General features: G+C 52.8%; 2 long non-coding RNA genes across 10 annotated transcripts; both read right to left on the bottom strand.

Moving 5' to 3' along the window:
- Positions 1–2033: 2033 nt before the first annotated feature.
- On the bottom strand, positions 2034–6332 carry LOC135408358 (uncharacterized). Its single transcript, XR_010427535.1, has 2 exons — positions 4413–6332; positions 2034–4221 (listed from the first exon to the last, which is right to left on the bottom strand). It is a non-coding gene; the product is annotated as an uncharacterized LOC135408358 (long non-coding RNA).
- A 75-nt stretch (positions 6333–6407) lies between these two features.
- LOC135408357 (uncharacterized) lies at positions 6408–13167 on the bottom strand. 9 transcript variants are annotated; one of them, XR_010427530.1, is made up of 7 exons: positions 12906–13167; positions 12506–12635; positions 10617–11297; positions 8965–10123; positions 8263–8436; positions 7863–7992; positions 6408–6893 (listed from the first exon to the last, which is right to left on the bottom strand). It is a non-coding gene; the product is annotated as an uncharacterized LOC135408357 (long non-coding RNA). The 9 variants fall into 9 exon arrangements; XR_010427527.1 differs by lacking the exon at positions 12906–13167 and having other exon boundaries at positions 10617–11300; positions 12506–12797; XR_010427526.1 differs by lacking the exon at positions 12906–13167 and having other exon boundaries at positions 12506–12797.
- Between the last annotated feature and the right edge of the window lie 390 nt (positions 13168–13557).

The following is a 13557-nucleotide window of genomic DNA, read 5'->3' as shown; positions in this document are numbered from 1 at the left end:
TCAGCTGCTTCTCCCTGCAACCCCTCCGGCAGGCGCAGCTGCCCTGGGATTTCATGCCCCTTGTGTCTCTTGCGAGCTCAACGAGAGAACAAAGGGGTCCTGCAAGATCCGCTTCCTCTGTCCCTGAGGCGGCACAGAGCCTCCCCGCGGGGGGGGTGCGATGCCAGGGCACATCCGAGCCCGGCCCTGCCGCCTGCCGCTCTCGCCGCCCCTTCTCCTGGCGGCGGCACGCAGGTGCGAGTGTCTCCGCAGAGGCGAGAAACCTGCCTGTCGCTTCCCCTGCCTGCAGGCCCCGCTGGCCGCGGGAGAGGCAGAAGAGCGGCCGCCGCCCCCCCGCCGGGCCCCCGCTTACCCCGGCGACGATCTCCTGCAGAGCCCGACGTCGGATCCGCCGCCGGGGGTCGCTTCCTGGGGGGGGAGGCGGCGGCGCAGCCCCGACAGCATCTCCGGGGCACGGCGGGAGCGGAGCGGAGCGGAGCGGAGCGGAGCGGGGCGGGCGGTGACCACCTGGGGTCCTGCGCCTGCGCGGCGCGCCGCGTCGCCGAGAGGGGGCTGCCGGCGCCGGTGCCTGCCGCCGCCCGCGAACCCGCCGCCCGCTCCCGGCGCCGCCGAGCGCCCCGCCCCGTCCCCACAGCGGGAAACGGCGCGGCGAGACGGCGCTGCGGGCGCGGGGCGGGGGTCCGGGGCGGAGCGGAGGTCAAGCACCAGGATAAACGCCTCTCTGAGGCGAGGGGGCCTCGTGCCGCCATCTTGAGTGTGGCCGGGCTAAGTTCCGGTTTTGGCGGCGCCATCTTGAGTGTGGCCTCGGAGCGAACTTCCGGTCCGGGTGGTGCGCCCTCCAAAACAGCCCGGTCGCTCTCTACTTCCGGTGCCCCGCTTTACCCGGACAACGACCCTCGCTAATTTCTGCGCTTTCGCCCCAAAAATCTTCACCTTATTCCCCCCGCGCACACCCCGGGAGAGGCGGGAGACCGCAGCTCCCGCCGTGCCGCCGGAGCCGGCCCTCAAGTCGAGCGGAGAGCGCTGCAGCGGCACACGAGCCACTGCGCATGCGTCGGCGCTTGCCCTCGCCCGCCCGCCCTCACTTACCACGTGATCGCCGGCGTCTCGACCCAAATCACCACAAAAAATGACACCATACTGACTCAAATGTCTCCAAAAAATGGCCCAAAAACTTACAAAAATCTCCCTAAAAAATGGTCCAAAACAGAGTCAAATCGTCCCAAAAAATTACCCCAAACTGACCCAAATTTCCCCAGAAAATGACCAGAAACTGATAAAACGTAATCCTAAAAAATGACCCCAAACTCACCCAAATCTCCCCAAAAATGTCCAGAAATTGACCGAAATGTCCCCCAAACTGATCAGAAAGTGACCCCAATCTCCCCCAAAAAATGACAAGAAATTGACTCAAATCACCCAAAAAACGAAACAAAATTAACACACATCTCCACCAAAAACGACCAGAAACTGACAGAAAATCACCCCAAAAACTGACACAAAACTGACCAAAATCACCCCAAAAAAAGTCCAGAAACTCACCCAAATCGCCCTGAAAAATGACCAGAAACTGACATAAAATAACCCCTAAAGATGACCTCAAACTCATCCAAATCTTCAAAAAATGAGCAGAAACTGGCCCAAATCTCTCCAAAAAATTACCAGAAATCGACAAAAAATAACCCCCAAAAATGAGCAGAACATCACCCAAATCACCCCAAAACTGACAAAAAATAACCCACAAAAATGACCCAAAACTGACTCAAATGTCCCCAAAAAATGACCAGAAACTCAAACAAATCTCCCCCAAAAAAATGACCAGAAACTGACCCAAATCTGCCCAAAGAATGACCAGAAACTTACCAAAAATAACCCCAGAAAATGACCCAAAACTGACCCAAATCTCCCCAAAAAATGACCCAAGACTCCAAAATCATCCCCAAAAAATGACGCAAATCTCACCCAAATCTCCCCCAAACATGAGCAGAAACTCACAAAAAATAACCCCAAGAAATGACCAGAAACTCACCCCAATCACCCCAAAAATGCCCCAAACTTTATTTTTTTTCTTAGGCACAAATCCCTCCCTTTGCTCCCTCTGGCCCCACACAGCCCCAGTTCAGCTCTCAGGGAGTTCTGGGGCTGGGCAGCGACTCCTCGGCCTCTGCTGGGGCGGCAGCAGCTCCGCTCCCGGGCATGAGAGGGACCCCAGAGCCCCTATAGAGACCCCAGACCCATTATAGGGACCCCAGAGCCCCTACAGAGACCCCAGAGCCATTATAGGGACCCAGATTCCCTACAGAGCCCCCAGAGCCCTCCAGAGCCCCTTGCTGGGTCCCAGCAGCTCTTCTCCCCCCCAAACCCACCTTTCTGGCTGCAGCTGCTTTTCTTCTCTGGCTCCCCCTTCCTTCCCCAGGGAGGTTTTCCTTGTTCTCTGGCCAGGCTCCAGCTGCAGCTCAAGGCCAAAGCTGCAACTGCAATTCCCCTTTGGGTTTTCACCCAAAAAACAGAGGCTTGGGCCAAACTCTGCCCAGGCACTCGCTGAACACGAGACATCAAACAGGGCACACAGAATAAAATGCATCAAACTCTCAATCATGTTCCAATGACTGTCCACCCCAGTCTAGCACTGACATTAAAAACATCCAACCCATCAGAAAGACCTCCAACCATCCCTTAGACAGAGAAAAGCACACAAGGAACAAATGCAAAAAGAACAATTCCAAACAATGCTCAATTAAATAACCATGGACTGATATAAAACATTTAGTGAACTTAAACCACTTCACTTCTTCCCATTGTTCTCCATCAGAAATTAACCTTATTTAAGTTCTCCTTTTAACACTTCATTAAAACTGACTGAGAAGCAAATGGTTTGAACCAAACTCCAGAACTTGATGACTTCAGGGTCTGTGCTCCTTGACTTTTGCTGAAGGTGTTTGGAACCCAGGCTTTGTTCTGGAGCTTTTCCCCACCCTAAAAACCCTTCTGCAGATGGGACTCCCTTCCCTCAGGGTTCGGTGGCCTCTGGTTTTCCTGAAGGCTGGGGGGGATCTGGAAGCCAAATCCCAAGGGCTCCAGCCCAGCTCTGCACACACACACACACATTTCCAGCTGCTCCCATCTCCCGGGGCCACCACCACTCAGCACATTTGCACCCAAACACCCCTCTGAGCTCATGGCACTGGGTTTGAGGGACTAAGGAATGATCAGCCTGGTGGTTTGCCCTCAGAGGAGTGAGATCCAATGATGCATTTCTATTTTCATGAAAATATCACCTGTAAAACACAAACATATTTCTGCTTCATGTGCAATTTAAAATTCAAAGACACAGAAACATTCCTCTAGTTCAAAGGGAAATACACACTCCTATTTCTAAAGCCAAACACACATTTCCCCATGATAATGGGGTTGGGACTTCAAAGAGAACCTGGCAGTAGTCCCTGCAAAAAACTGAAAGAACTGTCAAAATACAAACCCTCTCCTTCTCCCCCCGTTTGTGCTGCAGCTCAAACCAATTTGGGCTATTTAGGTAAACAACTTTCAAACCAGTTGGTAAGGTTATCTCCTGAGCTTGGCTTTCCTCACTCCCCCCTTTGTTTTAGTAGTTTATTCACAGGAAAATCAGCTCTTTCTAAATGTGTAACATTCCAAATTTCACTTGAAACAACTGGAAGAATGTCTTCAAAACACAGCTGGCACTTCAAAGGTGTATACAATTTAAGACAAATGGCAAATAAAATAAGGACTGAGTGATACCAAAACCACACTGAGCTTAGGATGTTCTCAAAAACCAGAGTCCACTTCCAAGTGAAGCTGTTGCTGCTCCCCTCCCTGGGCACTGTTCAAGGAAAGCCCAGCACAGGAAACAAGAAGTACCACAGGCTCCTTTTTAAACATCAAAGCTGCAATTCTGGATTATCCCCACCAGGACAGTCCCTGGAAATGGAATTCAGTAACAGCTTTTAGGCACTCTCACATTCACAGTTATTGCAATAGTTCATGACTTTCTTTCTTAAATCATACCTCAGGATTTCCCTGAATTATTACAGTGGAGGAAACAAACCTTCTCCTAACAGGAGCCAACCAAGCAAACAGAGAAGCAAAGCTGACAGTGCTTGTGCACACACGGACTCAACAGCCCTGCACAAGCCCAGGAGTGGGGGGGAAATACCCTTGAGAGCACTGCTGGATTGCAAAAAGAAGTCAGTCACATCAACTCTGTAACAAATAAAAAAGAGAAGCCAAAATAAATAACTGTAGACAGGGTATTAAACACCTTGAGAATACCAGTAAGAAAAAAATAAGAATAAAGGCATCTATTTGAAGTACAAAGAGTTTGGGAAACACCATTTGTTTGCCATGAAGCCTTTATTTTGTTGGCTCTTCTATAGTTAGAATCCAAACCTTACCCTCCCACAAAAAGCAGAAAACCTCTTCAGAGAGTTAAGAGATGGAGTCAGTTTGGATTAATGGGCAGAATATCCCTGGAGACAAAATAAAGCAGAGAAAATAACCCCATCCTCACCAGCAGAGCTGCCTCCCCACTGCCTGCCCCTGGAGACTTGCTCTGGGGGTGACCAAGCCTGAAGTCTCCTGCCTAGTCCTGGGCAATACTTCCTGGGGACCACAGCACCTCTGAGTTCCTAAAAATATCACAGGTTGGGCAGGTGCTTGGATTTTGTCTGGATTAACTCCCCCCTTCCTTTCCATGTGCTGCACTACTCACTCTAATGGTGCTTGTGCTCCCTGACCCATTCCCTCCCCCATCCAACCATCCCTCTGCCCTCTCTGACAAGGACAGTGGCTCCAGGTGTTCTGCCACGCTCCCAGGGCACAGGGGGGGACTGTGGAGCCACCCTCGAGGGGGGAAACGTGCCCTGCCTGCCCTGCCCAGGGAAAGGGAACTGCCCCCAGTGTTCCCCAGCACAAGGCACCCTTGGAAATATCCCCTGCAATGGGACACTCAGGGACAGCAACAAGCACTGCACGAGGCTGCTCTGGCACAGCACCAATTTTAGCCTCAGCTTTTCTCTGGACCACTGCACTTTGTTTGCCACCTCATCCTGCAGTCAGAACTTGCTCTCCTTGCAACCTTTCAGGGTGACCATAAATCACAGAGGCCTCTGCTCCAGCACCCACAAGGGCCTGAACCATCTGACAGGATCCATTTTTCCAGGGAATTCAAAGCTCCACCTGAGGACCAGGGTCTTTTCTCACCCATCCCTGTGCTGGAGCTTGGCCTCCATCTCACTCTGCTCTCAGTTCTCTCCATGGTTGAACACTGGCAGCCCTGGCCCTGGGTGGAGCCCCATCCTGATCCCATCCCTCCTGGCCCCGGAACCGCTGGCTCAGCAATGGGGGGCCCTCCATTGCCAAGGGCACGGGCCCGGCGGGGCTCACGGGGGAGCAGGAGGGCGAAGGCTCCAGCCCTGCTGCTACAACCTTCCAGCACTACAGCCAACAGAGGGGCCTCTCCAGCCCTGCCTCCCAAGGCATCCTGAACAAACCCAGCCCAGCTCCACAGGACAAACTGCTCCCTGTCTGCCCAGGCCAGTCTAATCCCAGAGGCTTCCAGGTCATGCAGAACAACTGCCCAGGGGATCAGAGACTCCAGTCCACCTCTCCCTAGCACAGGTTTGGGTGAGTTTGGCAAACAGACAAACTCAGGAATCACCCAATGTTTTCCCAGCTTAACCCCTGTCACACCAAACACCTTAACAGTGCCAGTCCTTCATTCTCCCTCTCTTGGGTTAAGGACTGAGCAAGTTGGACCTGTGTCTGAGCAGGACAGGTGCAAACCAAATGCTGGGGACTGGAACACACACCTGGCACTCCTGCAGCTCTCACAGTCACATTCCAGAGAAAACAGCCAATTGGACCCTCACTGCTCATTTCTTAATCCCAATCCCACACTGTTTTGGCACTTGGAGCACCACTTTTAGCACCCAATTCCAGCCCAGTAGAGAGCTCCATGTCCAGCAGGGACAGGGACCCCTGGGATACTCTCAGCAATGCCTGAATCCATGGCAGGGACCTTGCTTTGAGCTCCCCAGGGCCGGGCACCCCGAGGATCTCCCCGAATAATCCTTTCGGTGCGCGCTGGAGTCCTCGGGGTGCCCCAACCCGGGGGCACCAACAGCACTGTCCCTCCAGGGGCCAATTTGGTCCCAAACTGCAGGGGGATCTTGCCTGTGTCCCAGACTGGTCCGGGGATCTGAGGCCCTTCCCGAGAAAATCTCGGTGCCGGCGTGAAGGGCCAGAGATCCCTTGGAGCCACGGGAGAGCAGGCACAGAGTCCCTCCTGGGGGCCAATTCTGCTGCCTGAAATCAGCTCTCCAAAGAAGTCTCTGAGACTCAGCTGGTGAATTTTAGAAGCCAGGCATTCCCTGCTTACAAAACCCTGCCATCATCCCAGCCCCACGGGGGTCCTGGCAATCAGCTCCCAAAGGGCACACGGAGGGGTCTCCACTGCAGCTGATGGGAGGGGTCAGCATTACAGGAGGGTTCATTTTCCTTCCCTGCATTCCTGTTCCACATTCAGGACATTCCCAACACCTGTTACCATAAACACAAACCTTTATAAGGTCTCTGAGGGGCTCCATCGGGGTCTCTGGTGGTCCCCTGTGCCTGCAGCCCCCAGAGTTCTCAGGGACCACCTTAGCAACTTCAACACAACTCACCTGGTTGTGGAGGAATTTGGTGCTGCTTGGCTGCTGCCTCAGTTCCCTTCATTCTTTCTTTACTTTGCTTGCTCAGTCCCTTTAAGTTCCTTGGCTCAGCTCCATGCAGTTTCTAGGGAACATCCCACTGCAAAAACTACCAGTTCTTGGTACATCTCCAAACTCAGACATCAGGGAGTGAGGCAGAAATCAACTAATCCAGGGCACTACCTACCAATATTGGGACAAAACTACCAGAACATTCCATGGCCTTCCTTGGCAAATCAACCCCAAACAGCTCAGACACAAACAATAACCTGCACACTACAACAATCTGGCACTGCTGGTTCAACCCGGCCAAGGCAGTTGGGAAATTACACAAGGTCAACTTTCTTCCAAGTTCCAGTTAGGATACAAAAATCAGGGAGATCACAGACTCCCCTGTACAGTTTTATTCTGGGCAGAGAAGGAAACCAAAGCCATCCCCAGGGCTGCAACAGCTCAGGTTCCCAAAAACACCCAGGGGCTGTGCTGGGGCTTTTGGCTGCCCTGGAGCACAGGCAGGAACACGATGTCACCACCCCACGGGCACAGCTGAGAACCCAAAGAGCAGCCACACCAGCAGCTCCTGCCAGCCCTGCTGGGCTGGGCCTTGGGGAGGAAGGGCACTGGCCTTGCTTCCTGCCTAGCAGCAAAGAGCCTCCTTGCTGAGCACCTCTCCTGCCAAGGGCATCAGCTCAGATGGGAAGTTCAGCAATTGCAACATCTTGCACTGAGAAAGATCCCTGTTCCCTGGCAATCTCTTTCCAACTGAACTCAGAAGTACACACTAGAAGTTCAAGTGTTGCCAAAACTTCCGTACAAGAATCTCTGACACTCAGCTGGTGAGTTTTAGAAGCCAGGCAATCTTCTATTCCAATGCTCTTGAATCATTCCAGCCCACCAGGTGCCCTGGCAACCCACTCCCAAAAGGGCACACACAGGTGTCTCCACTGCAGCTGATAGGGCAGCATTACAAGTGGATTTATTCTCCTTCCCTGCATTCCTGTTCCACATTCAGGACAATCCCAACACTCATCACCACACACACCTACCCTTAGAAGGTTTCCAAGGAGCTTCACCGAGGGCCTTCCCAGGTCTGCTCTGTCTGGAGTCCTCCAAGTCCTCAGTGCCTGCCTGAGGAACCTCAACACAACTCACCTGCTTACACAGCAACTTGGTGCTGCTTGGCTGCTGCCTCACTTCCCTTCTTCCTTCTTTCTTCACCTCCCTTGCTTGGTCCCTTTCAATCCCTGGGCTCAGCTCTGGGCAGTTTCCAGGCTCCATCCCACTGCAAAAAGGATCAGCCCCTGTTACATCTCAACACTCACATATCATTCCCCCTTTTTTCTTGACACTGGGCCATCAGGCCAGTGTCTCCTTATTTAAAGCACAGTTTGACTCCTCAGTGACAACACCTGACAGCCCTGAATCATAACACAGGCTGAGACACAAACACGGATGGGAACTCTGAAGGATCCACTTTGTTCTGCTCACCAATCAAAAGGAGCTTTCTGAACTCAGGAAGAAGAGACCCCAGGTCCTTGTTCTGCAACTTTACCTGCTATAAATGTGACCCACAGGACCTGCAAAGGCCCTTCCCACTTCCCCTGCAGGGCTGGCAGTGCCACCACTGGACACGGCCCCAGGGGCTGGGCAGGAACGGAGGGGCTGGGGCGTCCAATCCATCGGCCCAGGCGGCACCAGGAGTTCCTGCAGTTCCTGAGGGGAGAGCCTCAAGACAACAAAGGATTAGGAACAGCATTTGAAACTTTAATAGGTATATCTCCTGGAAGATGGGGAGTTGGACAAGGCCTGCTGGGGCAACAAGGACACACTCAAGGCTGTCTATTCAAAGGATCTACCAGCACTCAAAGCTATTACTACCCTTCTGTCAGGGGGAACTCAGCAAACTCTGTTTGCCAAGAGCCTCCAGGAGGATTTCCAGCTTTTGGGGCTCCCTTTTAACCATTTTTCCCATCACTGTAGCTGGGACTGTCACCTGCCCTACAGGGGGAACAGCCCACAGAGTTCACTTGCAGGGATGCCATTAACTCAAAGTCCCTTCTCAGGGGGGTCACTGCACCCCTTGGCCTTTCTTTGCCCTCCCCACCAAAGATGCTTCCAACAGTTCTGACACATCTGGCAGACCCAGAGCTCTCCTCAGGGAATGCTTCAGCTGCTTAAAGGCTGCCCTTGCACCATCTAGCCAAGGCAGCAAATGCTTACAGGCTGTTCTTAAAAGTTTGCAGAACAGACTTACCACACATGCAGAGGGAGCAATCCAGAGTCCAGCCCGTCCCACCATTCCCAGGAAGGCAGTTCAGGGGCTGGCTGGGGCTCAGGGAGGAGTCACGGGGCTTCTCTTCTTCCTGCCCGCTTGCCCCATTTTCTCCTGCAAAAGCAAAGGTTTCTTGGCTTTCCTTGCTCAAGGAGAGGCAGCAAAGGCCATCTTTGCAATCTAATCCTGGAAACTACTCCAGGCTGTCATTTCAGGGGGTTCTCTCAGGTCCTGCACTAATCAATCCCCTTGGCCATTGGTTTTCTTGGCAGGTTCTGGCATTCACCTTCTACAAGCAAACCAGGAGGAGCAAATTCAGCTGTTCCTGCAACCAATCCAAGCTGCCATTCTGATTTTAAAGGACACTGGCTTGGCCTTACCAGGAGAGACCCCACATCAGGGGTAATACCTACAGGTTCTGCCCTCTTCCACTCTCCTGCAGTTCCACTGGCCCACACCACAGGAACAACTGCAGCTGCCACTTCAGTCGGGGCCTTGCTGCTGACAGGAGTTATTCCCTGCACAACAAGAGCTGCTGCTTGGACACATTTAGTTTCAGCAATTACAGAGTCAATAGTCCCAGTTTTCAATTCCATTTCTGCCTCAACTTTTCCAGTCCATCTCTTCCTAGCACAGGTTTGGGTGAGTTTGGCAAACAGACAAACTGAGGAATCACCCAATGTTTTCCCAGTTTAACCCCTGTCACACCAATCACCTGAACAGTGCCAGTCCTTCATTCTCCCTCTCTTGGGTTAAGGACTGAGCAAGTTGGACCTGTGTCTGAGCAGGACATGTGCAACCCAAATGCTGGGGACTGGAACACACACCTGGCACTCCTGCAGCTCTCACCATTACATTCAAGAGAAAACAGCCAATTGCATTTCTTCTGTGCCACAACAACATCATTCCACACCTCTCACTGCCAGTGCTCCACTTCTCCAACAGCTTCAGTGGCAACAGAATTTGTCCTGAAGGCACAGAGGCTCCTTTTGGGAGCACCACGACCCATCTAGACTGTAGCACTGGAATTCCATCTCCTGGACAAGCTGGGAGAAGCAGGGAAGAAAACCAGGACCTTACAGGTCTATTGGGGGCACCTCTTCATCCAACAGCAGCTCCAAGAAAGGTACTGAGTCAACACCTCACCAAAGACACAGGAAAACAAGTGCCAACACCTAGAAAATCACTTCAGTTTTCAACTGATAAAGCAAAACAAACAACAACAACAAAAAGCTTTTCAGACATTGGGAAGAGTCCATCCCACTTTAACCAGTGTGTGGGACTCGTTCCCAGCCTCCTGAGGTTCATTTCCCACCTCACTGGGGCTGCAGTACACCTGGTTCTACACACACACAGGGAACTGCTGCTCCTGCATTCCAGTCTCCTGGCTCCCCTTGCAACTCCTCCAGCTGTTTGCCCAGCTCTCCAGTGCCCATTCCTTTGCCCACTGCACTTGGTCACAGCCCCAGGGCTCCCAGGGCCACCCTGGGCTCTCCCCTGCCCTGACACTCAGGGCCCTTTCCCAGCCTGACTCCATCCAGCACTGACCCAGCTGCTGCACCTGCAATTCTCCTGCTCCTGCCCTCCCTCTGCCTGCAAAACACCCCTGCCAGCTCCTGCACCCCACCTCTTACCTCCCAGACAACAGGAGCTGCATCCTCCTGCATCCTCCAGCTGGATGCTGCTGGCTCTGGGCAGCTCCCACCCTTCAGCAGGGGATGCCAAAGGCAGCTCTGGGGACTGTCCCGAGGGCAGGGACACCCACTGTGGGTCACACCAACACTCAGCCAGCTCAGGCCTGGGCTCTTCTGCCTGCAGGGTAACAAACAGCCAAGCAGGGACACTGGGACACTCCAAGGAAACAGGGACAACAAACTCAGCAGCCTGGCACACCACAGCCCCCAAACCTGCCCAGGCTCCAGCTGCTGCACAGACCTGTGGCCACACAGGACCCAAACCCACCCCCAGCACAGACAACCCTGGGCAGGTCAAGCTGCTCATTCCCCACCACAACCAAACATCCAGGGCCACTGTCTGTCAGCCCCTGCTCCCAGCAATCAATCATCTTTCCCATTTCCTTTCTTTACAGGTCCTTCCATTCACATTCTACTATCAAACCATGATCAGCAAATTCAGCTGTTACTAGAACCAATCCAGCTTGGCTTCCCAATTTTGAAGGATACTGGGTTTGCCTTACCAGGAGAGACTCTGCCTTAGGAATAATTCTTAGAGGTTCTGCCCTTGTCCATTTTCTTGGAATTCCACTGGCCCACACCACAGGAACAACTGCAGCTGCCACTTCAGTCGGGACCTTGCTGCTGACAGGAGTTATTCCCTGCACAAGAGCTGCTGCTTGGACACATTTAGTTTCAGCAATTACAGTTTGAATATCCCCAGTTTTCCAATTCATTTCTGCCTCAACTTTTCCACTCAATCTCTTCCTAGCAGAGGTTTGAGCAAGTTTGGCAAATAAACAACCTTAGGAATCCCCAATGTTTTCCCAGTTTAACCCCTGTCACACCAATCACCTGAACACTGCCAGTCCTTATTTCTCCCTCTATTATGTTAAGGACTGAGGACAGTCTGACCAGGACACGTGCAATAGTCAGACTACTGTGTCTGACCAGGACATGTGCAAACCAAATGCTGGGGACTGGAACACACACCTGGCACTCCTGCAGCTCTCACAGTCACATTCCAGAGAAAACAGCCAATTGGACCCTCACTGCTCATTTCTTAATCCCAATCCCACACTTCTTTGGCACCTGGAGCACCACTTTTAGAACCCAATTACAGCCCAGTAGAGAGCTCCATGTCTAGCAGGGACAGGGACCCCTGGGATACTCTCAGCAATGCCTGAATCCATGGCAGGGACCTTGCTTTGAGCTCCCCAGGGCCGGGCACCCCGAGGATCTCCCCGAATAATCCTTTCGGTGCGCGCTGGAGTCCTCGGGGTGCCCCAACCCGGGGGCACCAACAGCACTGTCCCTCCAGGGGGCCAATTTGGTCCTAAACTGCAGGGGGATCTTGCCTGTGTCCCAGACTGGTCTGGGGATCTGAGGCCCTTCCCGAGAAAATCTCGGTGCCGGCGTGAAGGGCCAGAGATCCCTTGGAGCCACGGGAGAGCAGGCACAGAGTCCCTCCTGGGGGCCAATTTTCCAGCCTGAAATCAGCTCTTCAAAGAAGCCTCTAAGACTCAGCTGGTGAGTTTAAGAAGCCAGGCATTCCTTGCTAACAACACCCTGCCATGATCCCAGCCCCACGGGTGTCCTGGCAATCCGCTCCCAAAGGGCACACGGAGGGGTCTCCACTGCAGCTGATGGGAGGGGTCAGCATTACAGGAGGGCTCATTTTCCTTCCCTGCATTCCTGTTCCACATTCAGGACAATCCCAACACTTATCACCACACACACCTACCCTTAGAAGGTTTCCAAGGAGCTTCACCGAGGGCCTTCCCAGGTCTTCTCTGTCTGGAGTCCTCCAAGTCCTCAGTGCCTGCCTGAGGAACCTCAACACAACTCACCTGCTTACACAGCAACTTGGTGCTGCTTGGCTGCTGCCTCACTTCCCTTCTTCCTTTTTTCTTCACCTCCCTTGCTTGGTCCCTTTCAATCCCTGGGCTCAGCTCTGGGCAGTTTCCAGGCTCCATCCCACTGCAAAAAGGATTAGCCCTTGTTACATCTCAACACTCACATATCATTCCCCCTTTTGCCTTGACACTGGGCCATCAGGCCAGGGTCTCCTTATTTAAAGCACAGTTTGACTCCTCAGTGACAACACCTGACAGCCCTGAATCATAACACAGGCTGAGACACAAACACGGATGGGAACTCTGAAGGATCCACTTTGTTCTGCTCACCAATACAAAGGAGCTTTCTTAACTCAAGAATAACATACCCCAGGTACTTGTTCTGCAACTTTACCTGCTATCAATGTGACCCACAGGACCTGCAAAGGCCCTTCCCACTTCCCCTGCAGGGCTGGCAGTGCCACCACTGGACACGGCCCCAGTGGCTGGGCAGGAACGGAGGGGCTGGGGCGTCCAATCCATCGGCCCAGGCGGCACCAGGAGTTCCTGCAGTTCCTGAGGGGAGAGCCTCAAGCCAACAAAGGATTAGGAAGAGCATTTTCAACTTCAATATGTATATCCCCTGGAAGATAGGGAGGTGGACAAGGCCCACTGGGGCAACAAGGACACACTCAAGGCTACCTATTAAAAGGTAATAGGCCAGAGATCCCTTGGAGCCACGGGAGAGCAGGCACAGAGTCCCTCCTGGGGGCCAATTCTGCTGCCTGAAATCAGCTCTGCAAAGAAGCCTCTAAGACTCAGCTGTGAGTTTTAGAAGCCAGGCATTCCTATACACTGTGAGATATTTTAAGGCTTATCTGACTGAAAAACATAAAGCTTTTATCATGGACACCTGACCTCCCACAGACAGCTCCTTTCCCCTTTCAATACAAAATTATTTTCATGGAATCACTCAATAGGAAGTGCCCAGGAACCCCAGAATGTGCTTTTCAGAACAGAAAATAAACAGAAGAAAGGAGTTTTGCACAAGTGTAACATACTCCAGA

The sequence above is a fragment of the Pseudopipra pipra genome, unplaced genomic scaffold, assembly GCF_036250125.1.
Source record: "Pseudopipra pipra isolate bDixPip1 unplaced genomic scaffold, bDixPip1.hap1 HAP1_SCAFFOLD_364, whole genome shotgun sequence".
Classification (NCBI taxonomy): Eukaryota; Metazoa; Chordata; class Aves; order Passeriformes; family Pipridae; genus Pseudopipra; species Pseudopipra pipra.
The sequence above is the reverse complement of the archived record's forward strand: the minus strand, read 5'-3'. Positions and strand labels throughout refer to the sequence as shown.